Below are 22,481 nucleotides of genomic sequence, written 5' to 3'. Positions count from 1 at the left end.
CCATCTCTCCCTCCAATCCTGCAGCTTCTCCTGCCTCTGACTCATCTCCTGGCTGTCACAGGTTCTCCCAGTTCACAGATCCCTTCTTCCAAGTCAGACTCCAACCCCCCATTCCTGGTACCCACTCATCAGCATCCAGGCACCACTCCTCAGTGTCTGGCCGGTCCCTGGCCCTGGACTTTGGACCTCCTTTTCCTGTGACATTATATTACTGGGGTGGTGGCTCTCCAGATGTGGTGAGCCCACAACCCTGACCATTGGCCATCCTCATTCAACAGATCCAAAGGGCCACAGCTGCCCCACTATCGCTATCCAGAGAACTCCAAAGGGTAGATGCCACCACACGGAAGGCCTGATTCCAGCATTGTAGAGGCCTGCTGACGGGATGGTATCTGCAAGATGTTCTTGCCTGCAGAATGCAGCATCCGTTGGGAATGTAGGGCATGAGATGATATTTTGGATGGTATTCTGGTTCCAAACTGTATAGCCAGTTTCCAGCACATTGAAATTAGCCTGGTAATATATGGGAGCACAGAACATGGTGCAGTCTGCAAGCAAAAGCATTGCTTTGCCTTTATTTCTTTCCACATAAATTCAACATTAAAAATCAGGGCATTTTGCCTGAAACGGAGGGGGGGTGGCAGGTTGGGAGAAGAAGGAATCAGAAGGGGGTAGAAGGTTTGGGCCCTGAATTCCTTAGTGCAGCATATATATTTTTGTCGCAAACACCCTTGTCAAAAGGGTTGATGTAAAAATTGGCATTTGACAGAAATGTGTCACTCAAGTTCTCATTAGCACAGTAAACATTCCCTTCTCTTTCACCCCGGTCCCTTCCAGCCTACAATGTAAATAAGAACAATGTTTAGCAGCTTTTAAAATTATGCAGATATCTTTTAATGACTTTGAAGCATTCAGATACTTTCACTCATATGTCACAAAACAGATTTGATTTATAGGGATGACATTTGGCGGAGCAATTAATCCATACTATGCTCTAATCATGTTTAGTGCTAGGAATATGTATATCTGAATCTCTCATATATATATATATATATATATATATATATATATATATATATATATGAATGAAGAGAGGGAGAGGAAGCACACACTTTTGAAATCAAGTATCGCTTTTGCCCCTTTAGTTTTGCATGTCATGTTTTCAAAGTGTGGAAAGGTACAAAGGTTTGAAAATTAGCCAGCAGGTTATTTCTAATAATGGAATTAGAGATAAGAAAGGGGGGGGGGATCTTGTTCACACTGGGAGCCTAATGAGAAGACGTGCAAAGCGATCAGCTCAAATAACTGACAAAAAGGGAGAAATGATTGACACAAACATTGAGCAGCCACTAAAAAAATATGCACAAACAGTGCTCACTGGAATCCCAACAGCGTAATGCAGTTAATAGCTGGACAAAGATTTGACCCATAAAGCTGAATCTACCCAATTAGCACGTTCTAAATGCTACATAGGGACGTGGGTGGCACTGTGGGTTAAACCACAGAGCCTAGGACTTGCCGATCAGAAGGTTGGCGGTTCGAATCCCCGTGATGTGGTGAGCTCCCGTTGCTCGGTCCCTGCTCCTGACAACCTAGCAGTTCGAAAGCACCTCAAAGTGCAAGTAGATAAATAGGTACCACTCCGGCGGGAAGGTAAATGGTGTTTCCGTGCTCTGCTCTGGTTCACCAGAAGCGGCTTAGTCATGCTGGCCACATGATCCAGAAGCTGTACACCGGCTCCCTCGGCCAATAAAGCGAGATGAGTGCCGCAACCCCAGAGTCGGTCACGACTGGACCTAATGGTCAGGGGTCCCTTTACCTTTACCTTAAAATGCTACATGAAGCGAAAGTCAGCCAATCCTTCGAAATCTGTACTTTCCCAAATTTTGAGATGCAGTGCTCTAACCTAGGACTCAGCCACATTGGCAAAGAAAAAACGCTTTAAATGCGTTGGTAATGCATTCTAACACTATGGCACCAGATAGCACTGTGGAGTTCCGTTTTTGCTTACCTGATTTCTCATACAAAGTTTGCAGCGTATTTAGCTGAAACGTTTCTTTGATGTGTCTAGATCCATCGTTCCCAATGTGGGGCGCCATTTGATTTTTAAGGGAGGCAATTTGAGAATGAGTTATTAACAGTGAATGGCCTTGGCTCCCTCCATGTGAATAGGAGTTCACTTTTTGAATAATTAGAATTATATGTCACCGGGGGGTGGGGGTTGCACCAGGATTTTAGAGATGCTTAGGTGGGGCATGGCCAAAAAAGGTTGGGAGCCACTGGTCTAGATCCAGCCCAAATTAATACAGAAATTCACGTACCTGCCCTTCTCTTGCACAAGCCAGCACAGCACAGCTAGTATGGGAAGTTTTTTATGACTGATGTTTTGATGTGTTTTTAATCTTTTGTTGGAAGCCACCCAGAATTGCTGGGGAAACCCAGCCAGATGGGCAGGGTATAAATAATAAATTGTTGTTGTTGTTGTTGTTGTTGTTGTTGTTGTTGTTGTTGTTGTTATGACTTTAATTTAGCACAACGTTATGTTCCTTCCATTGACCCCATCTGTGCTACTGTTTCAGGGCATGTCCCAATATTTAGGGTCAAGGTAGGCTTACACCAATCCAGTAATTTAGCCATCAGAACCTTTTTTTTTATAAAAAAAAAGCATATAATTCAGATTTCACTTCCAGTGTAGTTAGGGAAAATGTACAAAACTAGTTCAAATATATGTTGGAAGTGTAAGGAAAAGGAGGGGACATTTTATCATATGTGGTGGGATTGTAAGGTAATTAAAATTTTTTGGGAAATGATATACCACGAATTGAAGAAAATGTTGCATTTAACATTTGTTAAAAAACCTGAAGCATTTTTGTTAGGGATTGTAGGGAAAGATCTGCCAAAAAAGTTGAAAAACATCTTCATGTATGCGAACATGGCCGCGAGAGTTCTGGTAGCACAAGGATGGAAGACTGAAGAAACCCCAACTAAAGAATCATGGCAAGAAAAATTGATGGACTATGCAGAACTGGCAAAACTGACATACAAGCTACAGGACAAGGATAACTGTGACTTTAAGGATGAATGGGAACCCTTTACAAAGTATTTGAAGAGCAACAAAGTGAACTGGACTCCTTGGTTGACTTTGAATAAACATTCACAAACCTTTTATTGATAATAATCACCTAAATAGTTTGAGGATCTATACAACTTTGTAACATGCAGAAAACAGCATTCTCAGAGAAACCAAAGACTGGAATTGAGGGAAGTCCGGGGGTGGGGTGGGTGAGTTCTGTGCAGGGAGGGAGGGGGAGGGAGGAAAAATGGAGGGGAAAATAAGGATGATATGTTTTTGGATAATATGTTTTATTTTAATTTTGAATATTTTTTTTTTAATAATAATAATAATAATAATAATAATTCAGATTTCACTTAATTCTCACTCAGGGCCTTCATCGTATGTGTGCAAAGCCATCCTGAACGGCAACGAGGGATGAACCCCAAAGTCCGATGGTGGAATTCACAGCCGACTCCATTTTTCTGAGGGAGAAACATCCCCTCACCTTGAATTTCCACTCGCGCTTAGTAGCTGCAATGAGAGTGAGCCAAGGCAGGCAACAAGGCTGTCACTCACTTCAAAACTGCTGAGCAGTTGCAATACTTTTAGTCGCTAAACTCCACAGTCGGCCACAGTTAAGATGACAGTGTAGAGATGAAACAACGTGTTCCATGACGAGGAACCAGTGGGGAGCCAGCCGTGTGTGAGAGAGCTATTCACACAACACATTTTCTCACAACATTGTCTCCTGGTGAAAAAGCAGCTTGCTGGGGAGGTCATCCTTTGAATATACGTTGCCCGTCATTTATTCCTGCTCCTAGCTAGCTAGCAATTTGGCTATAAAACGTTTTTAGCTATACGGTTTTGACACCTTCTGCTATCTAGTTGAATAATGAATTGAGCTTTCCCAAAAGCCAATCTACAGATCCAGGATCCGAAGAGTCATCATTTCCATTAGAGGTACATAAATCCGATAAACGTTACAGGTTTGAAGTTACAACTGCAGGCTGTCACCTCAGTGCTTTCGAGTGCCAGTTATTTTCTGCACAGTCTGAGTCACAGCCCTGGTGCTTCGGCTGGAAGACTCTCCCTCATCAGAGTACAGATAAACCAAATCGGGGCATGTTATCATTGTTTTGCTGGCGGGCCCTATAAACTATCGTTTTTCAGACATCTGGAAGGCCAGGCACATCTCTTTAACGGAAAGACTGATTCTCATTATTTGGAACCCAAATGAAAAAGAATAATTGACAAGGAGAAGAGGTGTTTTCTCACAGCAAATAAAATACCATAGTTGGCTGCGTTGTGAATTTCTTAAAAGATGACCACCTCGTGGCTTCACACTTGCTGCTAGGGGATGGGAAAAGAGGAAATTCCAGTCACACAGGCAACAATAAATAAACACACACAGAGAGAGAGAGAGAGAGAGAGAGAGAGAGAGAGAGAGAGAGAGGGAGAGGGAGAGGGAGAGGGGGAGAGAGTGTGTGTGGTACTTCAGTTTACGAACAGCCCTGTTAATGAACTATTCGGTTTACAAACTCCGCAAAACCGGAAGTAGTGTCCCGGTTTGCAAACTTTACTTCGGTCTATGAATGGAAGCCGAACAGTGGAAGGGCACCGGCGGTGGGAGGTCTCATTAGGGAAAGCGCGCCTTGGTTTAAGAATGGATTTGGTTTAAGAACGGACTTCAGGAACAGATTAAATTCACAAACCGAGGTACCAGTGTGTGTGTGTGTGTGTGTGTGTGTGTCTATGTGTCACATAACTTCTTGCAGTGTTCTTTGTTGTCAAGAAAAGTGGGAGATACAAATCCTAAATGAAAGACTATCTCCCAGATTAGGCAGTATATTGGTTTTAAAGGTAAAGGGACCATTAGGTCCAGTTGTGGTCGACTCTGGGGTTGCGGCGCTCATCTCGCTTTATTGGCTGAAGGAGCCGGCATACAGCTTCCGGGTCATGTGACTAGCATGACTAAGCCACTTCTGGTGAACCAGAGCAACACACAGAAACGCCATTTACCTTCCCGCTGGAGTGGTACCTATTTATCTACTTCCACTTTGACGTGCTTTCGAACTGCTAGGTTGGCAGGAGCAGGGACCGAGCAACAGGAGCTCACCCCATCGCAGGGATTTGAACCGCCGACCTTCTGATCGGCAAGCCCTGGGCTCTGTGGTTTAACCCACAGCGCCACCCGCGTCCCTTATATTGGTTTTAGGCAGTGCTATTTTTCTAGAAAAAGGGGTGACAGAACTCACCATGAACGCCTCCCTTGTTCTCTTATACTGACAATGGCACTCACCTGAGAGCTGCCGGAACTGAGTTCTGAATGAAAAAGTCCCGGTTTAAAGCTTTCTGTCTGAATACACTGAGGAGAGCGAGGAAGCAAAGGGTCCCACCAGAAAGGGGTGGCCTTTGGTAATCTTCCCTGTGCGAAGCCAAAGTTTGGTGATTCCAATTGGCTCTTCTCGATTATGGATCTTCTCAATTTTGCACCCCCTCAGCTCAGTGCCATGTGCTGGTGCACCACCCTAAATCCAGTACTGCTCCAAATGGCCGCTTTATTCTTCAGCAGCTCCTCCCAAACACATTCCCATCAGCTGTAGCTAAGGCTGCCCCACTCTTTCCTAGCTGAGACCAGGGTAGCTGGTCAGCAGTGGTAGGAAGAGTAAGTGGACCCAGCAAAGCAGTGATCTGTTATTGTTGAATGTTGTATGGAACATGTGGGAAAGGCTTGACAGCATAATTTGGCGGAATGGGTAGTTCTCACACGTCAACTCTGTCTTTGCGTTCCATATACAGTGGAACTTTGGTTCTCGAACGGCTCTGTTGACGAATAAATCGGCTCCCAAATGCTGAAAACCCGAAAGTAAGTGTTCCGGTTTTCGAACGTTTTTTGGAAGCCAAATGTCCGACACTGCTTGCACTTGAGTGCAGGAAGCTCCTGCAGCCAATCGGAAGCCGCCCCTCGGTTGCCGAACGGTTTTGGGAGTCAGACGGACTTCCGGAACGGATTAAGTTCGAGAACCAAGGTTCCGCTGTCCTTGTACCAAACATCCTCCAGACAGACAGGTGGCAACAACAACAATTTGACATCCCTTGCTGAGACCCCAGCTATCCATCAGCCTAACTGCCCAGAACCAGCTATACGTATTTGTTGTTGTTGTTGTTTAGTCGTGTCCGACTCTTCGTGACCCCATGGACCAGAGCACGCCAGGCACTCCTGTCTTCCACTGCCTCCCACAGTTTGGTCAAACTCATGCTGGTAGCTTCGAGAACACTGTCCAACCATCTCGTCCTCTGTCGTCCCCTTCTCCTTGTGCCCTCCATCTTTCCCAACATCAGGGTCTTTTCCAGGGAGTCTTCTCTTCTCATGAGGTAGCCAAAGTCTTGGAGCCTCAGCTTCAGGATCTGTCCTTCCAGTGAGCACTCAGGGCTGATTTCCTTCAGAATGGATAGGTTTGATCTTCTTGCAGTCCATGGGACTCTCAAGAGTCTCCTCCAGCACCAGCTATACATATAAATAGATACAAATGTTATGCAAATTTCTGTGATCAGCCTCTTACCTGAGTTTTTTAAAGTATATAGCTTGACACCACATCATGGCATCCGCCTTTGCCTCTGAGCTCAAGCCATGACTGCAACGTTACCTCCCTAACTGAAAAAAAAAAATGATTTGCCACTTCTTTAATGGACAGAGGGAATCCAATAAATACCCACAAAATATTGCCTATATTAGGGTGTCATGTTAAAGTTATTTCGATCGATGAGGAATCGATTGAATTACCAGCTCAACGCAAGAGAGTTAATCAGCTAAAGAATGCTATCAAATCATTTGGCAAACCCCTCAATGAAATAACTCCTGCTCTTATTTTTAGAAGAAGGGAAAACAGCAAGCCCCTGAACACTAACACTTTTCGCAGCGCAGGAATGATTGACGCCTTGGTGATTTCAACAGAGCTGAACAACAAAAAAGCTTCAGAAAGATTTTCCTCCACGTCTATCATCCAGCAACTATGATCACTGTAGTTTGGACACTGTGGTCTGGAAAACAGTCTTTGGAGAATTCAAACCGGGACTGTAATGCATAGGCATAAAGGGAACTGACTGGTTTACCTCAGGGATAGGGAAACTTTATCTGCTCAAGGGTCACATTATTATTATTATTATTATTATTATTATTATTATTATTATTATTATTATTATTATTATTTCAATTTATATACTGCCCAATTTATATATCACCCTTTATCAGAAGATCCCAGGGCAGTGTACCACATTAAAAACACATTATTGAACATCAATGATAAAAACATAATCAAAACACAATAAAAAGCATACTGACAGGCAGCCTAATAATAAAATAGCCATCATAATAACAGTCTTCTCCCCCACACTTTCACAGGCCAGAGATTATTTAATAGCCCTAGGTCTAGGTAAAGAGGAATGTTTTTGCCTGGCACCTAAAGAAACGTAGTGATGGCGCCAGGTGAGTCTCTCTGGGGAGAGCATTCCACAGTCAGGGAGCCACCACAGAAAAGGCCCCCTTCTTGTGTTGTCACCCTCTGAACCTCAAAGGGATGGGGGACATAGAGAAGATGACAAGCCTAGGGCCTGGTTGGAACATACATGGAGAGGCGATCCTTAAGGTATTGAGGGCCTGAGCTGTCTAAGGCTTTGTAGGTCAACAGCTGCACTTTGAATTGGTCCTCGAAAGTAATCAACAGCCGTTGCAGTTGTGACAGGGTTGGTCACATGTTCTGGATCATCACCTGGTCATGGTGAGTGGACTTGAACATTCCTGTGATCCTCGTGAGCAAAGCCTTCGGGAGTCATACACTCCCAGTTGTTGTTGTTTAGTCATTTAGTCGTGTCCGACTCTTCATGACCCCATAGTCCAGAGAACGCCAGGCACTCCTGTCTTCCACTGCCTCCTGCAGTTTGGTCAGACTCATGCTGGTAGCTTCGAGAACACTGTCCAACCATCTTGCCCTCTGTCGTCCCCTTCTTCTTGTGCCCTCCATCTTTCCCAACATCAGGGTTTTTTCCAGGAAGTCTTCTCTTCTCATGAGGTGGCCAAAGTATTGGAGCCTCAGCTTCAGGATCTGTCCTTCCAGTGAGCACTCAGGGCTGATTTCCTTCAGAATGGATCGGTTTGATCTTCTTGCAGTCCATGGGACTCTCAAGAGTCTCCTCCAGCACCATAATTCAAAAGCATCAATTCTTCGGCGATCAGCCTTCTTGATGGTACAGCTCTCACTTCCATACATCACTACTTGGAAAACCATGCCTTTAACTATACAGACCTTTGTTGGCAAGGTGATGTCTCTGCTTTTTAAGATGCTGTCTAGGTTTGTCATTGCTTTTCTCCCAAGAAGCAGGCGTCTTTTAATTTTGTGGCTGCTGTCACCACTCCCAGTAGGGTCATCTAAGATGGAGGAGAGGAGCCGTCTTTCATATATGCATCATCAACCTTTTAGATCTTTTCACTGTGTGGTCTTCAGTCTGAAAGCAACATTCTTCATTGGCAATTAAATGGGGGGTGGGGATCCCAGCCGAAGAGCCTAGTTTTACACACAAAGTGCCCCTCTGGTGTTTATGTTTTTTATTCACCCAATCTATGACATCAGCCTGATGTTTGGCAGACTTTCATTTGAGGTTTGAGTCAGAGTTGACTTCTCTAACGCGATTGGGGTTGGGGTGAAATGTGTGTAATTATCAAAATCTACACATCACAATGGACACACAACTATGAACACCACCAAAATAAGACATTTCATTCAATGGATTTCCCCTCATCTGTTGACCATGTTGGACTCTGTGATCGTTTCTGTGGCTGCCTGAGGTTTCTGAAACATGGAAGAAAAGAGTCACACAAGCCAATGACTTGAGGGCCAGAATTTTAGACCAAACATTCCTTCAGCCATGAGTCAAGACCTAGAGCAGGCTGCAAAAGAAGCTCAAAGCCACTCACAGTGGCTATTTTGAATGAAAAGTGTCAAGAAGTAAAGAGGTTTCCTTTGTGCATAGTTATTCTTATCTGCAATGTGTTTCAGCTGTCCATGGAGGCACAGGTCAATTCTGTGTCCAGGGCAGCTGTTTATCAGCTCCATCTGGTATGCAGGCTGAGACCCTTCTTGCCCATGCACTATCTGGCTAGAGTGGTGCATGCTCTGGTTATCTCTCACTTGGACTACTGCAATGCGCTGTATGTGGGGCTACCTTTGAAGGTGACCCAGAAACTACAATTAATCCAGAATGGGGCAGCTAGACTGGTGACTGGGCGCGGCCGCCGAGACCATATAACATATCTTGAAAGACTTACACTGGCTCCCAGTACGTTTCTGAGCACAATTCAAAGTGTTAGTGTTGACCTTTAAAGCCCTAAACGGCCTTGGTCCAGTATACCTGAAGGAGCATCTCCACCTCCATTGTTCTGCCCAGACACTGAGGTCCAGCGCCGAGGGCCTTCTGGCGGTTCCCTTACTGCGAGAAGTCAAGTTACAGGGAACCAGGCAGAGGGCCTTCTCGGTAGTGGCGCCCGCCTTGTGGAACGCCCTCCCACCAGATGTCAAAGAGAAAAATAGCTACCAAACTTTTACAAGACATCTAAAGGCAGCCATGTTTAGGAAAGCTTTTAATGTTTAATAGGTTATTGTATTTTAGTGTTTTGTTGGAAGCCGCCCAGAGTGGCTGGGGGGACTAAGCCAGATGGGCGTGGTATAAATAATAAATTATTATTATATTATTATTCAAGCACAATCCTAAGCATGTTTACTTGGATGTAAGCCCCAATGAGTTCCATAGGGCCTACACCCAAGTAAATCAGCATAGAAGTACAGCCTCCGGATGCAATGCTGTACCCAATTTCTTTAAGGTAAGCTCCGTTGAATTCAGTGGGGCTTATTTTTGATTACACATGTCAAGGATTATGCTATTAATCTCCTTCCAATATTAAAATTCAGGGAATATATAAGTAATACGTTGTCTTTAATGGGACACATACATTTTAGGAGGAGAAATTAGTTTGGTCTGCCTATTAAAGCAAACCGAAGCTATTACATGGGCCCCAACTTACACGCAGAGTAGAACACAGCTATCAGTTGGACTGCAGCACTCTCTGAATGTTGTGATCTACTTACAGTTATTCCGCCTGGCCTTTAATTTGAACTCAGCCTGATCTTTCATTTCCCTTCTCTTCCCTCCCCCTCCCCTTTTATGAAGATTACCCGCTCTGAAACCCCACATCTAATTCTCCCCTGGTCTCCTCGCTGGCCCAAGTAGGACCAATTCAGCCAGCTAGCCCTGGGGATTATCTAATGCTTATTTCCCCTAAATAGATTTCTGAATTTTGAATTTTATTGTTATCCACGTTTTTATACTGCATTTTATGCTGCTTTTAGAATTAAGTGTTTTAAATTAGTTGTAAATTACGGTAAGTGTTTTAAATTACCATTGTAAAGTCTGTTGACATTTCCTGAGTACACAGAAATGTCAACTTTCCACACTGAGCAAGCACTGGCAAATTTGGAAGCCAGCTTGTTTTTTGGGGGTTTTCCCCCAAATACTTTTTATTGCTTTTTTGTAACAACAACAAATAAAACAAATACCCTTAAATTCAAAAAATTGTATGTCTTCTTATTTACCCTGCGCCTTATTGCGCCCGGACTTCCTTCCATCCCTTCAACGGTTTTCATATCTCAAATCTTTTCTTACAGTTTCTTATTTACACTCCATCCACATCACAAGATTTACATTAATCCTGCTACAGTTTTTAAATTCTTACGATTACTTCGTATATATTCAACAAATTTACTCCAATCCTTTTCGAACTTTGCTTCTTTTTGGTTCCAAATCTTATAAGTCAATTTCGCCAATTCTATGTATTCACACATTTTTGTGTGCCACTCCATTAAAGTTGGGATTTCTTGGGATTTCTATTTCTGAGCCACTAAGATTCTAGCGGTGGTCGTTGTTAATGAACTTGTCACATGCTCTTTTTGCTTTCGCTTTGTACATTTATAGCAAAAATAACTTTGATCCTTGATATATATATATATATGCTTTCGTAGATTTTCACGGGTACAGGAATGCAGGTTTTGGTGTCTTCGGGTGTCTTCCCGTGTAAGAGTCGGGGTGTCTGTGCGACGTTTCGACGAGGTCTCACTCGTCATCTTCAGGCTGGTGCTTTCGGCTTCTTGTTACTGGAACAGAGCAGAATCTGGTGTTTGAGTTCCTATAAATACTGTTGAGGGGTGTGGTGTATAGCCTCCAACGTTCTGGGCAGAGAGGAAGTTCCTAGATTAGTGTGCCTCTTCTTCTTTTGTTCCTTAATTACTTGAGGGATATCTTGAGTGATTTCATGAGTGATATTCTGAATACCACTGGGTGGGTCATTAAGTGTAGATTAGTTGCTAAAGCTTTTGTGTCTTGACCTCTTGAGCTTGTGAAGAGTTTTTCTGAGAAGATGGCTGTGCTGCATTTAGTTGTGCTCTGGCTTGGCTTCGTGTATAGGGTATATATATATGCTTTCGTAGATTTTCACGGGTACAGGAATGCAGGTTTTGGTGTCTTCGGGTGTCTTCCCGTGTAAGAGTCGGGGTGTCTGGGCGACGTTTCGACGAGGTCTCACTCGTCATCTTCAGGCTGGTGCTTTCGGCTTCTTGTTACTGGAACAGAGCAGAATCTGGTGTTTGAGTTCCTATAAATACTGTTGAGGGGTGTGGTGTATAGCCTCCAACGTTCTGGGCAGAGAGGAAGTTCCTAGATTAGTGTGCCTTTTCTTCTTTTGTTCCTTAATTACTTGAGGGATATCTTGAGTGATTTCATGAGTGATATTCTGAATATATATAGTTTTCCAATATACCCCCAATAATAGCCAAATCATGACAATAACAATTAATTCCCAAATTATACAATTATCAAAATGCCAATCAATTTCCAATTAATACATTTTAGTTAAAGTGGCTCCACGCATGATGGTTTGGGTGCATTTCTAATCTGTGTTCCATAAACTTAATTAATGCCAGTTACAATAATCATCCCTTAGTCAACAGCTACATAATTAATGATTTCCATTTGTGACGTTACAATACATAACTTTATAAAGCTTCAAGTCAGGAACTCAAACCGTTTTCTTTATTCTGCCCTGTGTGTGAAAACTATTATATCCATGGAGATCCCTTTTGTACCTAGATGGTGTTGTCTCTTTCAGTGGCGTAGCGTGGGGGGTGCAGGGGGGGCCGGCCGCACCGGGCGCAACATCTAGGGGTTAGGGTTAGGGGGTGCAAATCCACGGGTTAGGGGGCCCAAATTACTTGCCTTGCCCTGGGTGCTGACAACCCACGCTACGCCACTGGTCTCTTTCACTTCCCAGCTGTTGTTTTCTCCCATCATGGCTTGGGGCGGAACTGAATCTCAAAGTTTCTCACAGGTCTTATCTCTCCATCCCTTGCTTCGATGTCTCGGAACAGGCAACAGTCTGCTAGAAACCATTCTGTCTCCCTAGTAAAACATGTCGCAGATCTTCGCCATTTTACCCTCAGCCTAGGAAAAGGTGGGCAGTTTTTGAAGACACTGAATATTCAATACTCCTTTCCAACTCCCAGAATCTCCGCAGTGTTCTTATCACAGCCCCCCAATTCTTTTCCTTCCAGCAAGAGATTTATGGCCCAATTAAACTTTATCTTAGATCACATTCCGTCAGTAGCATGCACAAATCTCAATCTCTTTTTCCTTTTAAACGGAGGTGAGGGGAATTACTCTGTCTTTCCAACACAGTCATACTTGAGCTTCTCCTCCCCCTCAATTTCTTCATTTCCATTTTTGCTTGTTAATATCAATATTACTCCAACGTCCCTTCCTCACCTGTAAATATATTTTTATCTTATATTCCGGAGAGGGTTGCCAAATCATAAATATATAAAAGAAGCTTAGAACAAACAAACGGCGGACTTCCCTGTCCCCAACTGACTCTCACTCCAAATAAAATCTTATCTCAATTCAAACCTTTGATCCATGTAGCTGGTATATTCAGCAGTATGTTGTTTCAATCCTTTCCCATCACACGCCAGTACTTTAAAGCCAATTAAATATCCAATTAAATGGAGAACCTCTGCTTCTTAATGGTGGCATAGGAGGGTTTTCACCAGGCAGTGCCTCCTTGCCTCCTGCAATTCATGCCTCAACAAGAGCCAGGTACCAAGACAAACTGTGAGTGAAGCCCATTGCCCCCGACCCTGTGGGGAATTTGCAAGGATGATTTACTCTCTGTCATCCTTGTTTTTTGTTCGCCTACAATCCCCCATTGTCACGGGGGCTGCTTCCATTAAGGCAGGCAGGACCGGAAGCCAACTTTGATCCTTGGTTAATGTCTGAGACAAGAAAAGAGTTGCCAAATAAATCCTTCAAACTATTGGATTTTCATTAGGAAAAACATGAGTTAACCTAACTGTAAAGCAGGAGAGGGGAACCTTTGTCCCTCTCAAATGTTTCTGGACCACAAATCCCATCATTCTTGACCATTTGCAATGTTGGCTGGGGCTGATAGGAATTGGAGTCCAATACCACCTGGAGGGCAACAGCCTGAATACCCCTTGTGCTAACACAGAAGACATATATTATTTTCAAGGATCTAGTAATTTGCTTTTAAAAGCACTTTTTCTCTAAAATATCTGATTAGACACAATGGCACTATACAAATCTTTATGTGAATGTTCTCCATTTGCTATACAATTAGCAGTTGCAAAAAAAAAAGAAAAGAAAAAAAGAACCCACACAGGCAATTGCTTATACATTGCTGCAATAAGATTAGTTCCAAGGAAATTTCATCTTGTTATTTTTACAGGAGCTTTTCATATTACAAAACTTGCTTCTCCATTAATAAAACTTTCCCTGCCCGTTTCATAGGAGCTTACAGTTATACATGCAGTTCCTGAGTTGAGTGGAAGTACAATGAGCAGTAAGCAAAATGAAGGAAGCGTCTTTTCGGTTCCCTGTGTCTTTATAGCCTGCTGTTCCAAAGACGAGTTTACGTAAAACACTGTAGCAATACTGATTCACAAACACACAATTATTATTAATTGCTGCCTACATCAGATTTCCATCCACTCTGCAATGGGTGCTATCAGCTAAAGTACACTCATACGGTTGAAATGCTAACGTAAGATTATCAATAGTGCATGGCATTTAGTCTGTTATAATCTCTGCCCTGAGATTGCGGAGTTCATAAAAGCTAGCTATAAAAATATAATTCATCCATGTTACTTAAAGAGCCAATGTCTACAGTTCTTATAAAACCAAACCACTCGTCCACAGTCCTTCTGCACCAACCTGAATTGTATTAATGATTCTTTTTTTAAAAAAAAAAACCTTTCCCATTTTTGTTTTGCATTTCTTGTTTCTTTCAAGGACAACTTAATGCAGCCATTTAAAATTACTGGCATTTATATCTTTAATAAGCTGCAAACAGATAATCAGGGGCTATAAAGGATTAATTTTTCTCTTGCCTTATCAAAGGACAGCTGTAAAAGGACAAAATCCATCGTGCTAACAGCCCTGGAGATTGAAATTGCCCCTGTCTTTCAAACTGAAGTAGGCAGGGAGTGAAAAAAAAGTGCTGGTTCCTTTAAAAGAGCCATAGAACAACAAGCTGCTCTGATCCCACCCCCACAAAAGTGTTTATTGATTTATTCCTTTTCTGTGTAGTCTAATGTCAAGTGTATACGGGGCGGGGGAAGGATACTACCTCTGGTGGGGGGACGTTGTGCTCCTTCTGGAGTAATTTCTCCTCCTTTGGTCCCCACCCTGCACTCAGCTCTCACCAATAGCAACATACCGTCCAAGGGTCCCAGTTTTCCAGGGACAGTCCCAGAATTACAGAACCTGTCCCGGTTTCTTATTTGATCTCGGAATGTCCCTTTCCCTTTTCCTCCCCTCCACATCTTGGAGAACACTTAAAAGTGGGGTGTGCATGGGTGCAAAAATGGAGACCTGTTTATACTGAAAATAAAATTCCTTTTAGATATAAAGGCAAAGGGACCCCTGACCATTAGGTCCAGTTGTGACCGACTCAGGGGTTGCGGCGCTCATCTCGCTTTATTGGCCGAGGGAGCCGGCGTACAGCTTCCGGGTCATGTGGCCAGCATGACTAAACCGCTGGAGCGGTATCTATTTATCTACTTGCACTTTGACATGTTTTCGAACTGCTAGGTTGGCAGAAGCAGGGACCGAGCAACGGGAGCTCACCCCGTCGCAGGGATTTGAAACGCTGACCTTCTGATCGGCAAGTCCTAGGCTCTGTGGTTTCACCCACAGAGCCACCCGCGTCCCCCTTTTAGATATACTTTCCCTAAAAGGCCGGAGGCATTTCTTTTAGGAATGGGTGGGGATGAGAAAGAAGACGAAAAACGATTTCTGTATGTGACAACGGCGGCCAGAGTTTAATAATAATAATAATTTCTTATTTATTTATACCCCCGCCCATCTGGCTGGGTTTCCCCAGCCACTCTGGGCGGCTTCCAACCGAATATTAAAAATAATACAGCATCAGACATTAAAAACGTCCCTAAACAGGGCCGCCTTCAGTTGTCTTTTAAAAGTAAAAAATTGTTTTTTGCCTTGACATCTGCTGGGAGGGTGTTCCACAGGGAGGGCGCCACTACCAAGAAGGTCCTCTGCCTGGTTCCCTGTAACCTCACTTCTCGCAGTGAGAGAATTTTGATATTTTATTTGATATTTGATATTTTATTGCTTTATTTTTAATAATAATAATATTCTGTTGGGAGCTGTCCAGAGTGGCTGCGGAAACCCAGCCAGATGGGCAGGGTACAAATAATAAATTTATTATTATTATTATTATTATTATTATTATTATTATTATTATTATTGACGTCTATTCATACAGCGAGATCAAACATAGTGTAAGCTTCCTGATGTAGAATAGGTATCCCTATTTTCATTGGAGAAATGTTGGCAGGTACATAACAACAATGCCAAGTTCCAGGGGGGGTCTAAAATGTCTCCAGAAATACAAATTTTGTGCATTTTGCATGAAACACATTTCTGCGTGCACTTTTCGCACAGCGGGAATGCGTTGCAAAATTCAGAGAAGCGCTGCATTCTGATCCCATTCCTGCTATGCCATTCTGCTTAGTCAACTTTCAGTTACAATATATTTATATGCAATGTGTACAGCAAAATATCCTATGATTATGCCTTTGTCACCTCCTCCCACCCCTGAAGTAGTTCCCCCCCTCCCTGGTACACTCAGGCTGTGTCCTGGTACGGCAAGCCAGAAGGGCCAATACACCAAACTCTAAATCCTTCAAGTCAAGTACCATTGGTTGCTTTTGGTTGCTGTCAACCTCGCTAATTAAACAGAGAGCAAATTTTAATCTGTCATTAAAGTTCCTCTAGCTGATTAATCAACTAATGCTCACTGCAATATATATATAAAAGCATTTGGCTTTTAGGGCGCATAGTTAAAATAAAGGGTTGAAGTTTTTAATATTATGGTTTGGGTGTTGTTGTTTTTTAATGGTTAATAGAATAGACAGACAAGAGAAGTTACAGAGCAGGTTGTCAGTTTGAGTCAGTAAACCAGGACAGCAGCAAAACCAAGCAATATTGTGAATGACTTCACTTGTTCTTTAGCCAAGTTCCAGAAAGCGTCTGGAAATTTATTCAGTAGCAAACTGCAGATACACCTGGGACCCCAGGAATGTAGGTAAAGGATGGAGTAATGGGGAACAGAAGTTAAGCACAGCTTGCCACTGTAGATTGGATCAGAGTTTAGGAATGCCCAATCTTGTCAAATCTTTTTTAATTATGAAGGCATGTTTAAATGCAAAAGAAAGGATTGCAGCTAAAAAGACAGTCCATTTCAGACACTAAAGCTGGTGAGGATTTCTGAATCTACACACCCCTTCTTCCAAAAGAAGCATTTATAGGTGTTGTAAGTTTTTTTAATAAAAAGCCTTCAGAAATATAATCACAAATTTTAACATATTTTCATAACCTCCTCCTTTTCTGAAAAGTTTCTGCTTGGTCTGAATTGCTAGACATTGCTAGATTCCAAACAAAATTATTCTCCGCAAAGAGGCCAAAGAGTCTAAGTCTTGATTTAAATTTTACACTACTTCGATTAGAATCTACACTCAAGAACATAAATTTATAGAAAAAATGGTCTTATTTAGTTTTGGGAATGGGGTATTTATTTATTTATTTATTTATTTATTTATTTATTTATTTATACCCCGCCCTCCCCAGCCAAGACCAGGCTCAGGGCGGCCAACATCAGGTATAAAAACAATTGATTAAAATACAACTTAAAAACAAGATTAAAATACTACTTAAAATGCAGACTCATTTCAGTGAAAGCCCAGATCAAAAATCTTTTTTGGGGGAGAAAAAGTCAAATCTTCACCAAGGCCAACTATCCAAACTGGTCCTACGTGGGCCAGAAAAGCCAGGGAAGTCCCCAAATAGGGGTTGCATCACAGAAGGAAAAGGAAAGAGGGGGAGGGGATCAGGCTGGTTCCAAGCCAAAGGCCAGGTGGAACAACTCTGTCTTACAGGCCCTGCGGAAAGAGATCAGATCCTGCAGGGCCCTGGGCTCATGAGGCAGAGCGTTCCACCAGGGCGGAGCCAGTGTTGAAAAAGCCCTGGCTCTGGTTGAGGCTAATCTAACTTCCTTAGGGCCCGGGACCACTAGGGTGTTGCTATTTATGGACCTTGAGGTCCTCCGCGGAACATACCAGGAGAGGCAGTCCCGTAGGTACAAGGGCCCTAGAAAATTTCTGGGGAGTGCCCTTTTCACTGCTACTCATTCACTTGCTGATCAGAAGGTCGGCGGTTCAAATCCCCGCGGTGGGGTGAGCTCCCATTGCTTGGTCCCTGCTCCTGCCAACCTAGCAATTCGAAAGCACGTCAAAGTGCAAGTAGATAAATAGGTACCGCTCTGGCGGGAAGGTAAACAGTGTTTCCGTGTGCTGCTCTGGTCGCCAGAAGCGGCTTAGTCATGCTGGCCACATGACCCGGAAGCTGTACACCGGCTCCCTCGGCCAATAAAGCGAGATGAGCACCGCAACCCCAGAGTCAGTCATGACTGGACCTAATGGTCAGGGGTCCCTTTACCTTTACACTCACTGAATAGCTCTTTCCTCTTTCCCCACTCCAAGATTTCTTTCTCTCTGTCTATCTTTCCCTCTCTCTTTCCCTCTCTCTCAATCTCTTCTCTCCATATCATCTCCCAATGCTTGTATCTCCTCCTTTGAGACAAAAAGCAACCTCCAACATGGATCTCACACCTGCATCTGCCCTGAATCGTATCTGGCTTTCTTCTCTGTGTGAGAAGGTATGCAGAACTGAGTTATAGAAATTTGGGTCATCTGTTGAAGCAGAATTGGTAGGGCGGCTTGAGAGAGATTGAGGGCAGGTAAAAGGAAGCAGCGATGGCGAGCAACGTGGACAGATTTGAAAGGGGATTAGACAAATTAATGGAGGACAAGGCTATTCATGGTTACTGAATATCAGTTGCTCAGTATCACAAGTGGGGCAGTAACGCTGCCTTCATGACCTGTTTTAGGATTTCCCATGGGTAACTGGTTGGCCACTGTGAGAACAGCCTGCTGGACTAGATGAGACTTTGGACTGATTTAGGAGGGTCTTAATGGGTGGTGCTGTAGGTTAAACCACAGAACCTAGGACTTGCCAGTCAGAAGGTCGGCGGTTTGAATCCCCGCGACGGGGCGAGCTCCCGTTGCTCGGTCCCAGCTCCTGCCAACCTAGCAGTTCGAAAGCACGTCAAAGTGCAAGTAGATAAATAGGTACCGCTCCGGCAGAAAGGTAAACGGTGTTTTCATGCACTGCTCTGGTTCACCAGAAGCGGCTTAGTCATGCTGGTCACATGGCCCAGAAGCTGTACGCCAGCTCCCTCGGCCAATAAAGCGAGATGAGCACCACAACCCCAGAGTCATCCGTGACTGGATCTAATGGTCAGGGGTCCCTTTACCTTTACCTTAATGTGCTCCTATGCCCCAGGCAGAGCCTCCCTGGAAAGAGGCTGTGTTAACCACCCTTAACATGCCTGTCATCCAAATTCCATGTGTTGTAAATCAAGAGGTGGAGCCCACTCAAGAGTTGAAGCATGAAAATGGTAGACACTCCCTCACTTCTTAAGAAAATACTGTTACACAAGTTGGGTGCCTCCCCCTCTCTCTGCCGGGTGGTGGCAAGAGAGGTCTGTGCTCCTTTAGAGAATTAAAACACAGCAGAGACCGCCATAGCTTTAAGAAATATGGCTTATTCACCTATTTACACCTTCAGCCAACCTGCTGTTCTACCCGGACACTGAGGTCCAGCACTGAGGGCCTTCTGGCGGTTCCCTCACTGCGAGAAGCCAAGTTACAGGGAACCAGGCAGAGGGCCTTCTCGGTAGTGGCGCCTTCCCTGTGGAACACCCTCCCACCAGATGTCAAAGAGAACAACAACTACCAGACTTTTAGAAGACATCTGAAGGCAGCCCTGTTTAGGGAAGCTTTTAATGTTTGATGTATCATAGTATTTTAATATTCTTTTGGAAGCCGCCCAGAGTGGCTGGGGAAACCCAGCCAGATGGGCGGGGTATAAATAATAAATTATTATTATTATTATTATTATTATTATTATTATTATTATTATTACTTCAGTCTGCATGGAGGGAGTCTAGATCTTGCAACATGGTCAGTTCAAGAGGGGCATTTCTCCTACAGCAGTGTAGCCAGCCTTCAGCCAACCTGCCCAAGATGGACCCCAGCCTTCCTTCTTCCTCCCAGAATACCGTGCTCTCTCCTCCCTACCACACACAGATCTCTAACAATACCTCCAGGAAACTGATGTCGTCAAAATGCAGTCATTTGGCTCCTTTATGCTGATGTGGTAACCAGATGTCTAATGAAAGGGAGATATGGTAATCCCCCAACTTCCCACTGCACCTCTCTGCATTGTGAGGAGCATGAGTCAGAGCAGTTATTAGCCCATAGAATGCATCATGCTTAGCCACATACCGGCCACTGGCTTTTGTTACTGGGAGATTCAGATATTAAAAATTGAATGGAGAATTATTCCATGAGTGGGCCCTGGACCTTTTAACCGGATCCAAGTTAGATCACAGAGCTGTAACCATTTCAAAGCACAGAAGACTGAAGACGGGCGATGCAAACAAAGCCATGGATGAACAGGTATAAACAAACAAAACCACTGCTCCGTTTTATGCAGAATTTTGTAAAAAAATAATAATCCCAACATCACCTAACCGTATAAAGAATTCGCTTGACAAATTGTGGGGGGAAAGTTATACTAGAAAACAGAGAAAATAAAATAAATTCCCCTAATGTACTACAAATACCAACTACCACACACTACCTACAAACCATATGTTTTTCCCATCTGTTCTGTTATCTTCAACTAAATTTATAGTATTTGAGCTATCAGATGAATTGCAAAGACTGAGATGGATAGGAATATAAAACGTAGGTGTTATTACACTTTAAATATTCTTCCCCACCACCACTTCTCCCTGCCAAATAAATTTTTCGTCGTGTTTCATTAACCCAGAATGATTCTGCTATTCCTAGTAAGGTGATAGTACATGCTCGTACTCCCAGAAAGCCCACGACCGTCATCCCATTTCCTTCCTCTGTTCCCCTCCTCCATTCTGCATTGCATCGAAATGTTTGTGTCTCTTCCTCCAGCACCATATTGAAAGAGCCAGGGCTTCAAAGGATGGGACACCACACCAGGTCATGCTTCAAGTCACTGCCCTTTTGCATCAGTTCAGAACCCTACCCAAGTCGGGGAGATTCAGAAGACCAATACAGTGGTACCTCGGGTTACATACGCTTCAGGTTACAGACTCCGCTAACCCAGAAATAGTGCTTCAAGTTAAGAACTTTGCTTCAGGATGAGAACAGAAATCATGTTCCAGCGGCGCGGCGGCAGCAGGAGGCCCCATTAGCTAAAGTGGTGCTTCAGGTTAAGAACAGTTTCAGGTTAAGAACAGACCTCTGGAATGAATTAAGTACTTAACCCGAGGCAACACTGTATAGGAGTCTGTCTTGGGGCCACCCTTCCTTGTAATGTTTAACGTTTTTGTTTGCTAGCTCTGCACTTAACCATTACTTTTCGTGGAGTTGAATAATTGTCCTCACACACACACACACACACCCCACACAGGGTCATTGCGTACATTGCACAAAGCCATGTGTATCTCCCACAGGGAGCTGAAATCACTGTCCCTTGACATTATCCTTGGGTTGAAGTTCTACTTGAAGTGCTGTAGTTTCTTGGACCCAGTGGAAGCTTCTCTGTTGGGAAAATGGAGAATTGCACCTCCAACTTCAGTCTGCCCTCAGCTAGCTCTCACCCACCTTCCTTCCAACCAGTCCAGCATGGTGGCACTGCCTGGAAACCTTCTCCTTAGTCTCGGGGTTGCCCCCTGTAGAACTCAGCAGGGAGGAGACTGAAGATAAAGGAAACGTAGCCAAGGGCATCCTGGTTGGCATCCATCTGTCTCGGCAGACGATGGAGGAGTGCACCTTCAGGGTGAGGGATGTGCTACATCTGTACAGTTAATTACAGCATGCTTAACTTCCTAGAGTGGACAGAGGGGAACTTCCTGTTCCTGCTGTAAGTGATTCAGCCGATGAGTGCGACTCTATAAAAGCAGAGTCACACAGCCATTTTGGTTCTGTTTGATTCAACTCTCAGTTAAGTCTCATCCATTTTGTTGTCTGCTGGCTCTCAGCCACTTGGCCCCATCCTCACAAAGGATGTAAGCCACGTTATACGTTTGTCACCTGAAGCTTAAAGCCTGCCTTCTAGGATGTGTACTGTGAACAACTTGTGAGTAAACTTATTGTTATACAGTGGTCCCTCGGGTTACAGACGCTTCAGGTTACAGATGCTTCAGGTTACAGACTCCGCTAACCCAGAAATAGTGTCTCGGGTTAAGAACTTTGCTTCAGGATGAGAACAGAAATCATGCTCCGGCGGCGCGGCGGCAGCAGGAGCCCCATTAGCTAAAGTGGTACCTCAGGTTAAGAACAGTTTCAGGTTAAGAACGGACCTCCAGAACGAATTAAGTTCTTAACCCGAGGTACCACTGTACTTTTAAAGACAGACTCGTGAGTATTTATTGTATTTTAAGAGGGAGAAAAGGAGACAGCAGAGATAATCCATCTGGGCAAGCCAGATTGGATTAGTCATTTTGTAGAGATTCAAATGACTCTAATCAACTAGCTTCCATGAATATACAATGGTACCTCGGGTTACATACCCTTCAGGTTACATACGCTTCAGGTTATAGACTCCGCTAACCCAGAAATAGTACCTTGGGTTAAGAACTTTGCTTCAGGATGAGAACAGAAATCGTGCTCTGGTGGCGCAGCGG

The 22,481-nt window shown here is 43.8% G+C and overlaps 1 protein-coding gene across 1 annotated transcript in view; it reads right to left on the bottom strand.

Moving 5' to 3' along the window:
- Positions 1–5,234: 5,234 nt before the first annotated feature.
- FTCDNL1 (formiminotransferase cyclodeaminase N-terminal like) overlaps positions 5,235–22,481 on the bottom strand; it is a 415,186-nt gene continuing 397,939 nt past the window's right edge. The window contains exon 7 of the mRNA XM_082209459.1: positions 5,235–5,254. The gene's annotated coding sequence lies outside the window, so the exon portion shown is untranslated. The remainder of the gene's footprint in view (positions 5,255–22,481) is intronic.

This window comes from Podarcis vaucheri (genome assembly GCF_965113315.1).
Source record: "Podarcis vaucheri genome assembly, chromosome: 1".
NCBI classification, from domain to species: Eukaryota; Metazoa; Chordata; class Lepidosauria; order Squamata; family Lacertidae; genus Podarcis; species Podarcis vaucheri.
Note: the sequence above shows the minus strand (reverse complement) of the source record. Positions and strands in the feature narration are given on the sequence as shown.